Source organism: Rattus norvegicus, chromosome 3 (genome assembly GCF_036323735.1).
Source record: "Rattus norvegicus strain BN/NHsdMcwi chromosome 3, GRCr8, whole genome shotgun sequence".
Taxonomy (NCBI): domain Eukaryota; kingdom Metazoa; phylum Chordata; class Mammalia; order Rodentia; family Muridae; genus Rattus; species Rattus norvegicus.
The window spans coordinates 163,127,666-163,140,688 of NC_086021.1; the positions used below are offsets into that span (position 1 = coordinate 163,127,666).

The 13,023-nt window shown below is 49.0% G+C and overlaps 1 protein-coding gene across 1 annotated transcript in view; it reads left to right on the forward strand.

Annotated features, from left to right (window-relative positions):
- Nucleotides 1–5,485: 5,485 nt before the first annotated feature.
- Nucleotides 5,486–13,023, forward strand: part of Bpifb1 (BPI fold containing family B, member 1) — a 33,270-nt gene continuing 25,732 nt past the window's right edge. The window contains exon 1 of the mRNA NM_001077680.1: nt 5,486–5,534. The gene's annotated coding sequence lies outside the window, so the exon portion shown is untranslated. The remainder of the gene's footprint in view (nt 5,535–13,023) is intronic.

A 13,023-nucleotide genomic window follows, 5' to 3' on the forward strand; every position in this document is an offset into this window, starting at 1 on the left:
ATACATAAAGTGAGTGTAGTGACCCAGCACCCAGGAGGTGGAGGCAGCATGAGGCCATCCTTTCCTGTATAGGAAATCCAAGTTCAGCCTGGGCTTCATTAAGCTTTGTCAGAGAGAGAGAGAGAGAGAGAGAGAGAGAGAGAGAGAGAGCAAGCAAATCTCCACATCAGTATGTGATTTGACCTAAATGTGCAGTGGACACACGCCCACTCATCTGCTAGACTGTAATCAGAGGCTTACTCTGCTTACCAGCCCACAGTTGTATCTACCCATCCTGCCCTTCCACACATGTATGTACGAGCACCACATGCATGCAGTGCCGGCACAGACCAGAAGACAGCACATGTATGATCACCTGGAGCTGGAACTTCTGGTAGTTGTGAGCCACTGTGTTGGTGCTGGGAAGGAGGGACCCAGGTCATCTGCAAAGGCATCCAATGCTCTTTTTTTTTTTTTCCGGAGCTGGGGACCGAACCCAGGGCCTTGTGCTTCCTAGGTAAGCGCTCTACCACTGAGCTAAATCCCCAGCCGCATCCAATGCTCTTAACTCCCAAGACATCTCTCCAGCCTATATTTTTAAATTTTAAGGTAAATTTTATCCACAACAAAATGTACAGATCTTTAACTGTGCGTTGGGCGTGGGGGTGCATGCTCATGAGTGTGTGTGTGTGTGTGTGTGTGTGTGTGTGTGTATTGGTGGCTTGTGTGAGTGTGTTATGTGTATATAGTGTATACATACACATGTATATAGAGGTACATGTGGTGGTTTGAATAAGAATGGTCACCAATAGGCTCATATTTGAACATATAGCCACCAAGGAGTAGCAGTATTTGAAAGGATTAGAAGGATTAAGGGTTGTTGGAGGAAGTGTGTCACTGGAGATGGGCTTTGAGGTTTCAAAAGTTCAGGCCAAGCCTAGAGTCAGTCTCTCTCTCTCTCTCTCTCTCTCTCTCTCTCTCTCTCTGTGTGTGTGTGTGTGTGTGTGTGTTTGTGTGTGTCTCTGTCTCTCTCTCTCTCTGTGTGTGTATGTATGTGTGTCTGTCTGTCTCTGTCTCTCTGTCTGTGTATGTATGTGTGTGTGTATGTATGTTTGTGTGTCTGTCTCTATCTCTGCACCTCTCTCTCTCTGTCTGTCTGTCTGTCTCTCTCTCTCTCTGTGTGTGTATGTCTGTGTGTCTGTCTGTCTCTGTCTCTCTGTGTATGTATGTATGTTTGTGTGTCTGTCTCTATCTCTGCTCCTCTCTCTCTCTCTCTGTGTGTCTGTCTGTCTGTCTCTCTCTCTCTCTGTCTCTGTCTCTGTGTGTGTATGTGTGTCTGTCTGTCTCTGTCTCTCTGTGTATGTATATATATATGTGTGTATGTGTGTATGTTTGTGTGTCTGTCTATCTCTATCTCTGCACCTCTCTCTCTTTCTCTCTCTCTCTTTCTGCCTACAGATCAATCTATGGCTCATAGCTACTTCTCCAACATCATGCTTGCCTATGGCCATATTCCTTACTACCATACTTCCTGCCGTAATGATAGTGGACTAAAAGTCTGAAACTGTAAGTTGAAAGTGAGAGTGGGGAGACTCTCACTCAAATCTCGGGAAGACGCAACCCCCAAGAACTCATGAGAGACCGTCCTTGCTATAATCACACAAGGTTTATTGATAGGAACCAGTGCACTGGGGTCAAGACTCGTATCCCATGCAGGGGTAGAGGAGTTCGACCCCGAGTAGCTGGGAGAAGGGGTATTTAAAGGACGAAACCACAACCCAAGGGAATAGGGAGGATGTCATTGGAAAATGTCAAGAATACCAGTGAAAAATACAGGGGAAACTCCCTGTTTCTCAAGATTGTTCTTTAAGATTTTAATCTAACTTTATGGTCAGTGAACAGAGCTGCTAAACCAGCTGGTGTAATCATCAGTTCTATGGTCAGTCAAGTTCCTGGAACAGAGTCACTGAACTGACTAACCTACATTTTTGGCTTGACTCTGTTTGCTAGGGGGTCTGAATTTTCCTTGGTCCTTCAAGGCAAGCCTACAAAGATTTCTTTTTTAAGAGATGCCTTGGTCATGGTGTCTCTTCACAGCAGTAGAGCAGTGACTCAGCCAGTATGCATGTGCATGCATGTGCAGAGAGACTAGAGAATACTGAGTGCCTATCAGTCTGCTTATGTTGCTCTGAGATAGAGTCCTCCATTGAACCTGAAGCTAGGTTGACAGCCAGCAAGGACCAGCCATTCTCCTGTGTGCACCCTGCCCCTTCACACTTCCACATCTCTGGGGTTGTAAGTACTCATACTCAGCCCTTTATGGATTCTGGAGATGTGAACTCAGATCCTCAACTCACACAGCAAACGCTCTTACCCACTGAGCCATCAGCTCTGGGCATCCATCATGTGTATACTTGGTTTTCTTCAACATTTTAAGAGTTACACTAACCCACTTTCCACCAACATTTCTTGAACCCCCTCTGAGTATCAAACTAATGTATTTTCTTAGTACACGTTAGTCGGGGGTAGAACCATTACTGTGATTCGTATGCGTAGAGCGGATGGTTAGTTGACTTTGTCATGTGCCTATTCCCAATGGGACAGGGAAAGGCAAACAATCACACATAAACGCATTAGTGACCTCACTGTAGGAGGAGCCCACCAAATGGGAAGAAGTGCAGGAAGGCAGTCTTTAAGGAAGGGACAGCCAAGGAGATGCCTAAATAACAGAGGATGCCAGGACACCTTCCACTTGGACAATGAGCCTCCGTCTCCCTAGCTCTGTCACAAGAATGCCATCTTCCTCACAGGCTCTGGTGGGGATTAACTCAGGTGTGCTGTGTGTCCCTTGTCCCTGTGAGACACACAGGCAGGAAAGTGCTGTCCCACTTGCATCTGCTGCAGCTGTGCAAGCTCTTGGATCCATCCTGGATCCTACTGAGTGGCGTTCTGGGTGCTGGAGATGCCATGAATCTAATGGCGTCTTCCTCAGGGAGTTCACAGCTCAGAGGGTAAGACAGTGTCAGAACAAGGTGACTGGAGCTGTAGGGAGGCTTGCTAGGAAGGACCTTCATGACTTCTTGGTGGGACACTAATGCCTAGGCTTCAAGAAGGGGGAGATACCTAAACTGAATTCTCTCTCTCTCTCTCTCTCTCTCTCTCTCTCTCTCTCTCTCTCTCTCTCTCTCTCTCGTGTGTGTCTGTTTCCTCCTCCCTCCAGTCTTCCCTCTCTCTGTCTCTCTCATTCTCTCTGTGTGTCTCTCTCTCTGATGAGGTCTTATGTACCTCAAGTTAGCCTCAAACTCCCTCTATGGTTAAAAATAACCTTGAACTTCTGACTCTTCTGCCTTGAGTTCAAACTCAGAGCTCTGTTCACATTAGGCAAGTACTCTTCCTACTGAGCTACACCCGAGCCCTTAGGCTGAGTCTTAAAAAGACAAATGGGACATCTCCAGAGCTGTGAGAGCAAGAGTGCCTTTCAAGTGAGAAAACAGCTACGTAGGAGCAAAGGAAAATGAACTGCTTGACAGAACGCAGGAGAACTAGTCACATCAGTGTAGAGGGGGAAACCTGGAAAATTCAAGACTGGGCAAAGATGGGCTAAACCCATGGAGGATTTAAATTTAGCAGCCAGACTTTGTCCTGAGAGTCACAAGGCATCAGTGGCATGCCTTTTAAAGATGGTGTTAGCCCACACACACAAGACCTGACATTATCCAATGTTAGTGAAAGAATGGGCTGACAAAATTCCTATAAACTGCAAGTGAAAACGTAGGGTGGTGTAACCACTTTAGAAAAGGTTCTGTAAGTTTCTTATAAAGCTAATCAAACACTGAGCCCCGTGACCCAACAATTCCATCCCAGGAGAAATAAAGCATATTCACAAATTGATGGGCATGAAGTATTTATAGAAAGTATGAAACTCCCTAGGGGCCACTTGAAAGAAGAATAAATTAGCACATTTTGGTGAATTTATACAATGGGAGACTGTGTCCCCATCAAGAGGATCAGCTGCAGCCCAGAGGCACCAAAGCAGCATCAGAGATAACACACGAGTGAGTGGGACTGAGATGTGCCCACGTGTTTGAAACCATCCAACAGACTAGACTAATCGATGGTGGGGAAAAGATAGATCTGATCCCTGCTGTGGAAGCTCAAGAGGTACTGGAAGGATTACAAGGGACAGGACATCTCTTGGGTGACATTCTGAATCCTGACAGGAAGGGGAGGGAGTTACACAGGTATATACCTTTTGTCAAAGCTTTCCCAGTCAAATTGTATGCTCTGTTTTTCTCTGTGACACTTTGCTAACCTGATTTTCTGCAGAATGATGATTGATGTCAGCCACAATGTCATAAGAGTGGCAGTCATGAGCATCACACAGACGACGCAGTCCCTAGGACTGTTTTATTGTTTCCAGAATGTTCTCTTGTCTAAGACTTGGTACCAGCCATGTCAGGCATTGTGGCGATCTCACCCAGGGTCCATTCACGTCATACTTCATACCTGCGGGCTTCCTTTTGTATCTGGGTAGCTTTGAAAAGGCAATTCATCAGGCTGATACCCCCCATCTGTACTGTGAGTTTAAACCCCTCCAGTCAACAGTTGCTTTGAGGTCCAAAGAGTGATGTCCAGTTCCAGAGCTAGGGCCTGACTTTGATTTCCCCAGCCCCAGCTCACCAGGATGTCAGAGGTGACTAGTATCAGCTGAACCCAGATACTCAACAAAGAGAACTATATGGTGGCCCCTCTCTGAGCTGAAACTAGACTGTTAGCAAATATTGAACTCCACCACCAGAGTATCGAGGGAAAGGGCACAGACGTTTGCAACTTTCTTTGAAATCGCTCCACCAGTACCATAGGCAGGTGTCAGAGAATAAAGCAAGTGCAGTCAGGTATCCATGGTGACACAAAAGCACCCAATATACTCTTGGGAAATTCTCACAGTAAGTTACCAGGGTTAGGCAAGATGGCTGTGGTAACAATGACAAGAAATGGCAGGTGGGGTGGAAGTCAGGGATGCCTATGAAGAATAAATTAGGGGACCTGAGGAAGACCTGAGCTGCAGAGGTAGAGAGGAGAGGTAGACAGAGACACCATTTGTGATGTGACAGAAACAAGGTGGAAAAATGACCAGAAGTCGGGTCTACTCTGCAAAGAAATGGGACTTTCTCTGTCAGGAGCATCAGAGCTGCATAAAGAGGGGTGAAGACAAGAGAGGGCACACTGGAGGGAGCAGTGGCAGGATCAAGGTCAGTCCCCCACATTTTGGTGGTGAACTTGGCTTGCCTTTGTCTAGGGGTTGAACCCCTTGGTGCCTCCTTCTCCTGGATGACCTGGTGACCGAATGAGTAAATGTTAGCACAGGAACCCAACCCTATAAAGGGGGCCATGAGGGAGGTTCCCCTGTGCACCCCGCTGGCCCCCAGGGCATCAGGCCAAGCAAACACCAAGGTATTCAAAGCCCTAGGAGGGCCCAGGCCCCAGAACAGGTGCAGAGGTGAGAGAATTTGCTTCGCTTGGGTCTTAGAGGCTCTGCTCCTGGACACCCCAAGGTGAGAGACTGCAATCCGGGTGTCATGCACTTGGGATGTGCTCTGTGCATTGCTGGCACTCAATATCTTGGGGAGGCTTTTCTAGAATCTATGCCGCGATGGCATTGTGGCACCGTGGCACTGTCAGGTGGCACTCTGGCACCATCGAGTGGCAGTAAGCAAATGATTTCATTCCTAGTCTCTCGGTCCTTGTGGTGATAACTCAGAGAAGAGCTGGACGTGGTGCTCATGTTCTTTCCAGCACATCTCTAACCATTCATTAAATCCTCCCTTGGAGAGGACAAAGCAAGGGCCCAGAGTGTGGCTCAGTGGTGGGGTTCTTGCTTAGGCCTGGCTTCCGGGTTCAATCCCCAGCACCAGGTGAAGGAGGGGTTGGTTGCCAGAGGTCAATAACACACTTCTGTTTGCATTGAAGCTTAAATAACCATTTCCTTCCTGCCCCATGCCTGTCTAGCAAGGGCTTGCCCAAACCCCATCCACAGGTGTCCAGATACCTGTGTCGGGTGGGGCTGCACACATGAAAACAGCAGCCATCACACCTAAACACCCAAACTTGGTTGTCACCATCATTGGCATCGCTGTGGTCCTGTGGTTGATGGAAAGTGGCATTCTCCACTTTAGGAAGTGAGACACGATTTCCAGTTACGAGTAGAATATTGAGCTCATTCAAGCTTTGCAGTGTGGCTTTGTAGGTCAAAACGAATGTTAACAATTAAGAGTCTCAACCATTGGTAAAAAGGATCATCTGAGGAGGTTGTGGGCAGCTAAATACGGGTACCCAGCCGACACTGGCAAAAGGTCAAGAGGGCCAGGATTGAAGTCACACAGACTTGAGTTCAAATCCTGGCTTCATCACTGTGTGACCTTGAATAAGTCACCACACTAGGACTTCATCTGTGCCATGAGAGTTATAACTAAACCGGGCTCAGGACCAGCCACTGCCTGCTGAGCATTCAGAAACGGCAGGGCCAGTCTGTTCTGCATGCTAGGCATCCCACTTCCCCAAAGTTGAGCAGGGAGAGTGGTAGGGGTGTGTGTGTGTGTGTGTGTGTGTGTCTGTGTGTGTGTCTGTGTGTGTGTGTGTGTCTGTGTGTGTGTGTCTGTGTGTGTGTGTCTGTGTGTGTGTGTCTGTGTCTGTGTGTGTGTGTCTGTGTGTCTGTGTGTGTGTCTGTGTCTGTGTGTGTGTCTGTGTATGTATGTGTCTGTGTCTGTGTCTGTGTGTGTGTCTGTGTGTGTGTGTGTGTGTCTGTATCTGTGTGTGTGTGTGTGTGTCTGTGTGTGTGTGTGTGTCTGTGTGTGTGTGTTGGGTGGAGGGACCATCCAACTTTCAGTGGGACTAAAACTTCAGAGATAATGCCATGATGGCCTCTCCAGTTGCTTCTTGGTTCCAGTCACACACTATAAATATGGAGCACTGCGGTTTACATCAGTTTGTCTGTAGTTCACGTGATCTTGCCCGGAGAACCTTGGTCTAGAAGAATGTGTCCCCTGCTGTGTCCAAGGCGTACAGAACTCAGCTCTGCTCACACATCTAATGGCTAGCCAGCTCAGCTCTTAGCTAGATATCTCTCTCTCTCTCTCTCTCTCTCTCTCTCTCTCTCTCTCTCTCTCTATCTATCTATCTATCTATCTCTACACACACACACACACACACACACACACACACACACACCCTGGATTTCTAAAGAAACAGAAATTCCAGGAGGATGCTGGGGGTGAACCCCTAAGGCCACACGGTGAAGTCTCAGGCCGCAGCCATCTCCCTGGGCCTGCCCTGGGCTGCTGGTGAGTCCTGTCCTGGAGTAAAGTGGAAGAGGTTGCCCTGAGGAGCCATCTCCACCACAGCCAAGCAGGCTAACCTCAGAGCTCTTCTCAATTTGAGAAACCCATCTACTCAGAAGCATCCTCCTCTCAGAGTTGCCCCATCTCCTCAGCCCCCAACGCACAGACACACCTACAAGGAGTAGTCTCAGAAGCCTGGATTTTCCAAACACTGTTTTCCTATATCCAGCCATGGACATGGACAGGAGTCTCAGTGAGTGCAGCAGTGATGTCAGAGATGCTCAGGCTGAACATCCTTTGGGGCTGTAGAAATGGCTCAGCTATTTAGAGGACTAGGGCCTATGTGGTGGTTGACAACCATGGATAACTCCAGTTCCAAAAAGTCCAATGCCATCTTCTGGACTCCACAGGGTCAGGCACATGCATGTGGTTGGTGTACATGTAGGTAAAACAAAATAAACTTTAAAAAAACTTCCTGGGCCTAGGCCCTGCTCTAAGCTAACACTCAGAGCTTTTCAGGTCCATCCCTCGGAAGTGCGACTCAGTCAAGGTCAGACAGAGCTGACTGTCCGGAGCCCTGCCAACCCCAGACTGTAGCACAGGGAGGAGAGGACACACATCCAGGGCCACATCAGGAGGTCTGCTTTATCCAGGTGCCATAACCTTGCTTTCCACAGGATTCCAGCTCTACCAGCCTCAACAGTGGCACCTAGAGATGCACAGGGAGAGGGAGAAAGAGCGAAGGGAAGGAACTAATAAGAGGAGAGAGAGATAGAGAGAGATAGGACAAGGACAAATGGGTATGAGAGAGAGAGAGAGAGAAAGAGAGAGAGAGAGAGAGAGAGAGAGAGAGAGAAGGAGGGAGAGGGAGAGAGGAAAAAGAGACTTGGAGAAACCGGAAACAGAGAGAGACCTGAAGAGAGCTGGAGCTCCAGATAGAACAGTCCTCAAGGCATGACTTGGTGAGTCAGAAGAGGCAGTTGTCCCCCTGCCCAGGGAGGTTCTGGTGCAGGTGCAGCACCCTGGGAAGAGCCGTGCTGTCCACTCTATGCTTGCCACGGGGTTCAGACAGCTCTCAGACTTACTGAGAGACCTCACTTGAAATGCCTCCCTTGCCCTGTACCCACCTCTTGGTTAGTTCCCTCTCCAGCCCAATATCTCTATCTAACTAGTCTCCTCTCTGTGCACCTATTCTGGAGGCCTCAACAGCAATTCCGGGGACAGTGACACCCTGGAACAGTGCAGAACTCTGTCAGACTTGATCTTCCACTGTGTGTTGCTTCTGTCCTCACATTGCCTGTGGGTCCCACACTCTCAGACTCTGACAACATTCCCCATGCCAACCTTTATGCTAGCATGCCACATTTGACCTGGACTCCTTGCACCAGACACATATGTCACACTGTCCCAGGTCCTGTCCTAAAAGCACCCAGCCTCCATCCTCCAACCTCCAGCCTCCTCTGATCCAGAGCTGCCAATGGGGAAGGAACTCAGAGCACTGAGCCCCACCACTGCCTGCTGTGACCTCTGCACCTGAGGCTACCTAAGCACCTGCCAGGTCCTGGGTATGAGCCCCGTCAGGGTGGGGCCCTGATCCTCATTTCCAGGCAGAGCTGGGACTGAGCCTGGCTTAGCCATGGTTTGTTTGCATTTAATTTAGTCTATTCCTGCCCTACAAAAGAGGGATTATGCCCAGAATGTTCCAGAACCTGGATTTCCGGGCTGTTGTGACTGTGCATTTGTGCACTTATCAGTGGTGGTGTGGCAAAGTTTCCAGCTAACTTGGGGTGGGCAGGGCTATGACTCAGGCTCTGGGAAAGAGAGGCCTTGCTACACAGCCTTGGCCTCTGCCAGCCTCCTCCTACTCCATTTCAAGTTGTTTAGTGTGGTGATTGGCTGATCCAAAAGAATGCAATGATGTAAAAGAAAAAAAGTTTAAATCCTAAAATCACCAAGATCATAAAAGTCACCTGGGATCACATCACCAAAAAGAAAGCGGAAAAAAGTAACTAGATGTTATCTCAGGGGGTCATATCCTTCCAGAACATTCTCTAGGTTAATTTCACTTGCCTCAGTCTTTCTGCGTTGTCTAGTGACAGTTGCCTGGTGGCTGTGGACTAAATAGATTCCCCTGTTTCAGGACATTTACGTTGGGCCTGCTTTGGGGCTAATACCAGTAACCACACTGAAGGCAGCATCCTAACAATCATGTTCCCAAACTATTTGACCATTCCCTCAGCGGAGCCCTGATTCCCCAACCCTGACTCAAGGGGCTGAGCCTATCACATGGGAAGGAGGAACAGCCCTACCTGTCTTGAATATCGGGTGGACTCTCTTCTCCTATGGACAGGCCTATGCAAAGCAGCCAGGAAAAGGTACATCTTTAGTTTCCATTTGGGGACACTGAGGCCAGAGATAGGAACAACGTATCCAAAATCAGCCCACTGGCAGTGGCAAACTTCATGTCATATAGACTTTCCTCCTTCCACTTCTAAGTGTCTAGGATTTTACCAGAATGGACGGTCTTTAACAGGGAGGAAGCAGGAGGCAGCAGTACAAGGCCTCTGGATTGCTCCTGGCAGACATTGCTAGTCAACTGTCAACTGTCACATCCTTTCCTGCTGGACCCACACCCCTTAGGACATCGACAACCATGACTGGGGCTTGGTACAATAGTGAATCCCCATTGGTACCCAGAAGAGCTAGTGTGTACTCAAGAGGACTTGAGTCTGCCAAGAGTAGCTTGAATTCTTGCTTTCCTTCTGTCCTCTTCCAGGCAAGAAGCCATTGGAAATCCTGCTGGTTTCCAGCTGACCAATCCCACCATGCCACTCCTCCCCACACCCTCTGTTTCTATGCAACCACAGTCTTCTCCGGAAAGGCTGCCCACATCGAAGCAGGACAGGGTGGAACAGGGTGGCAGAGTAGAGGACAGAGTGAGGAAGAGCTGCCCCTGCTCTAGGGCCATGGGAACTCAGGCAGGTCACTGTTCTTCCCCAAGACCCTGATCCATCTGGGACAGGGGATCCCAACATGCTATTCTCTTCTTCCTGGGACTGCTTGATGGTCTGCAGAGGAGAGGTTGGTGGTCTTTTCCACTGTGCCTCTTGCTGCACAGGGACAACCAGCTTTGACATGACATGGCGTCTCTCCTCAGCCCTAACCCATCTGCCTTAGATGGCTAGTGGCTAGAACCCTGCTCACCATCTGAGAGTGGTGAGGACCACCATTCTCCACCATCTGAGAGGTGGAGAAGAGGGAAGAAAAGTGTGTCCCGGCTGTGCAAGGTATCCTTGCTCTCTGTGGATGGATGTGCTTTACGCTGGGCCTTAGTGGCACTCTGGAAATTTTTCTAAGCCTCTCTGCTGAGCATCCCAAGCCTTAACCGGTTCAAGGCAGAGCTGCCTGCTGCCCACCCTGCCCACTGAACCATCCTCTCCAGCCGTCCCTGGCCCTCCTCAGTCCCTGCCTTCCTGGTGTCAATTCATCTCCTCCCCAAACCATGACCTCTAGCAAGCAAAGAGCCTGTCCTGCTGTGACCACACCAGCCTGGATGCCATCCACAGCAGTGACTTCCCAAACATGTCATTCTGCCCACCATAACTGCAGCTCATTCACATGAACAGAACTCAGCCCTTTGTACATCTCACTTCAGGAACATAGCCTCAAGATCCTAAGTGATCTTGGGAGAGCCCTCTCCCTCTAGAACCCTGTTTCTTTCTGGGAGACCAGCGCTGTCCCTTAAGAAACGCCTTCACAGAGATGGACGTGTGGTGCATGCTTGTAATATCAGCACCTGGGAGGCAGAGACAGGAAAATGGAAAGTTCAAATCCAGCCTGAAAAACATAGGAAACCCTTGTCCAAAAAGAGAAAGGGAGGGAGGAGAGGTTGAGGGGAAGAGTGTGAGATAGGAATGAAGGGAATGCCTCCACGATACCCTGCCCACATCTGATAGTGCTCAGTACTCTAACTGGATCAGGGCTCCTGCATGACGGAACCCCACCCTGACCCCCACACCCCTGCACTGTGGCCTGCCCGTCTCCTTGTTGCAAAGCATCTGTGGAGTTGCAGGGCCTAGCACGCTTGAGTTTTCAGCAAATTCTAGTGTGAACACCCCCCTGTGTGTAGCCAGAGCTCCCTGCTCTCCCCAGGTGACAAGCAAAGGCCTCTCCAAAGAGAGAAGCTGAAACCTGGCAGATGAAAGACAGCAGCCTGGGAGAAGGCACGGCATGTGCAAAAGCCCTGGGGTGGGAATGAAAGGAAAGTAGGGCAAACTAGTACGGAAAGAGGACTTAGATAAGCAGCCAATAGCTGGGTCTTACAGAGCTTGGTTCTTATGCAAAAGCACTGCAAGCTTTGGCAAGTTGGACAGAGGGCCAATGGTTGCTGGGCAGAGTGGACCTTTGGTGAAAGAGACTTATCGTGAAGACACAGAGACCAAGAGGGGACGAACTGTATAAGAACAGCGGAAGGGAGGAAGCAGAGAGATGGCTCAGTGCATAAAGTTCTGTTGCAGTAAACATGGGGACCTGAGTTTAGATCCCTGGACCCATATAAAAGTCTGGGACAGCAGCATGTGCTTGACCCCAAAACAGGCCAGGGCCAGACAGACAGGCTCTGTGGACTCGCTGACCAGTCAGTCTACTTGAATCAATGAGCTCCAGGTTCAGTGAGAGATTGTGTCTCAAAAACTAGGATGGACCCAGCGCTGGAGAGGTGGCTCAGTGGTTAGAGCACTTGCTGGTCTTCCCAAAGACCTGAGTTTGGTTCCCAGCACCCACACCAGGTGACTTATAACTGCCAGCAGCTACAGCTCTAAGGGAATGGATGTCCTCTTCTGGCCTCTGTGAGCACCTCCATACACAGGGCATACACTCACACAGATGCAGACACATAAATAAAAACTGTTAAAAAAATCTTTTCCAAGAGAAAATAATGAGATAGTGAGCCACAGAGGTCTAGCAACAGAGGTGGACGCCTGGCATCAACCTCTGGTGGTGTGTGTGTGTGTGTGTGTGTGTGTGTGTGTGTGTGTGTGTGTGTGTGTGTGTGAGTGTGTGTGTGTGTGTACATGCATGTGCATGTGTGACACACAAAACATACATGCTCACATACACACACACACACACACCAAATAAATACATAACTTTTAAAAACACGAAGGAATAAGGAATAATGGAGGGACAAAAGACATGTCAGGCACAGGGAACATACCTCAGGATTGTAGTGTGGGCTTTGAGGACCCACCAGAGGGTTGAGATGACAGGGATCAAGCCGGGGAGCTGTTCCCTTCTGGATTGGGTCCTGAAGGTGTCTGGTGAGAGTAGCTTTGTAATGGTGGTAGAGTTGCCCATTCAGGGGGTGAGGATGTAAGCATTTTCTCCTCCGAAGGGAGCAGAGACCACAACTCAGGCACAGGAGAGGGTGAATGCCATTTTCCAAACTCCAAGGTTTCCCTCTGGCTACCACCACAGAGGAGCTTTTATTATTATTATTTATTATTATTATTATTATATTTTTATTTTTGTTATTTTATGTATATGGGCGTTTTGCCTGCATGCACATCTTTGAACCAAGTATGTGTATGGTGCACAGAAAGGCCAGGAGAGGGTGTTGGCTTTCCTGGAACTGCAGGTACAAATGTGGATGCTGGGACTCGAGCCCAAGTCCTCTATAAGAGCAGCCAGTGCTCTTAACCACTGAGCT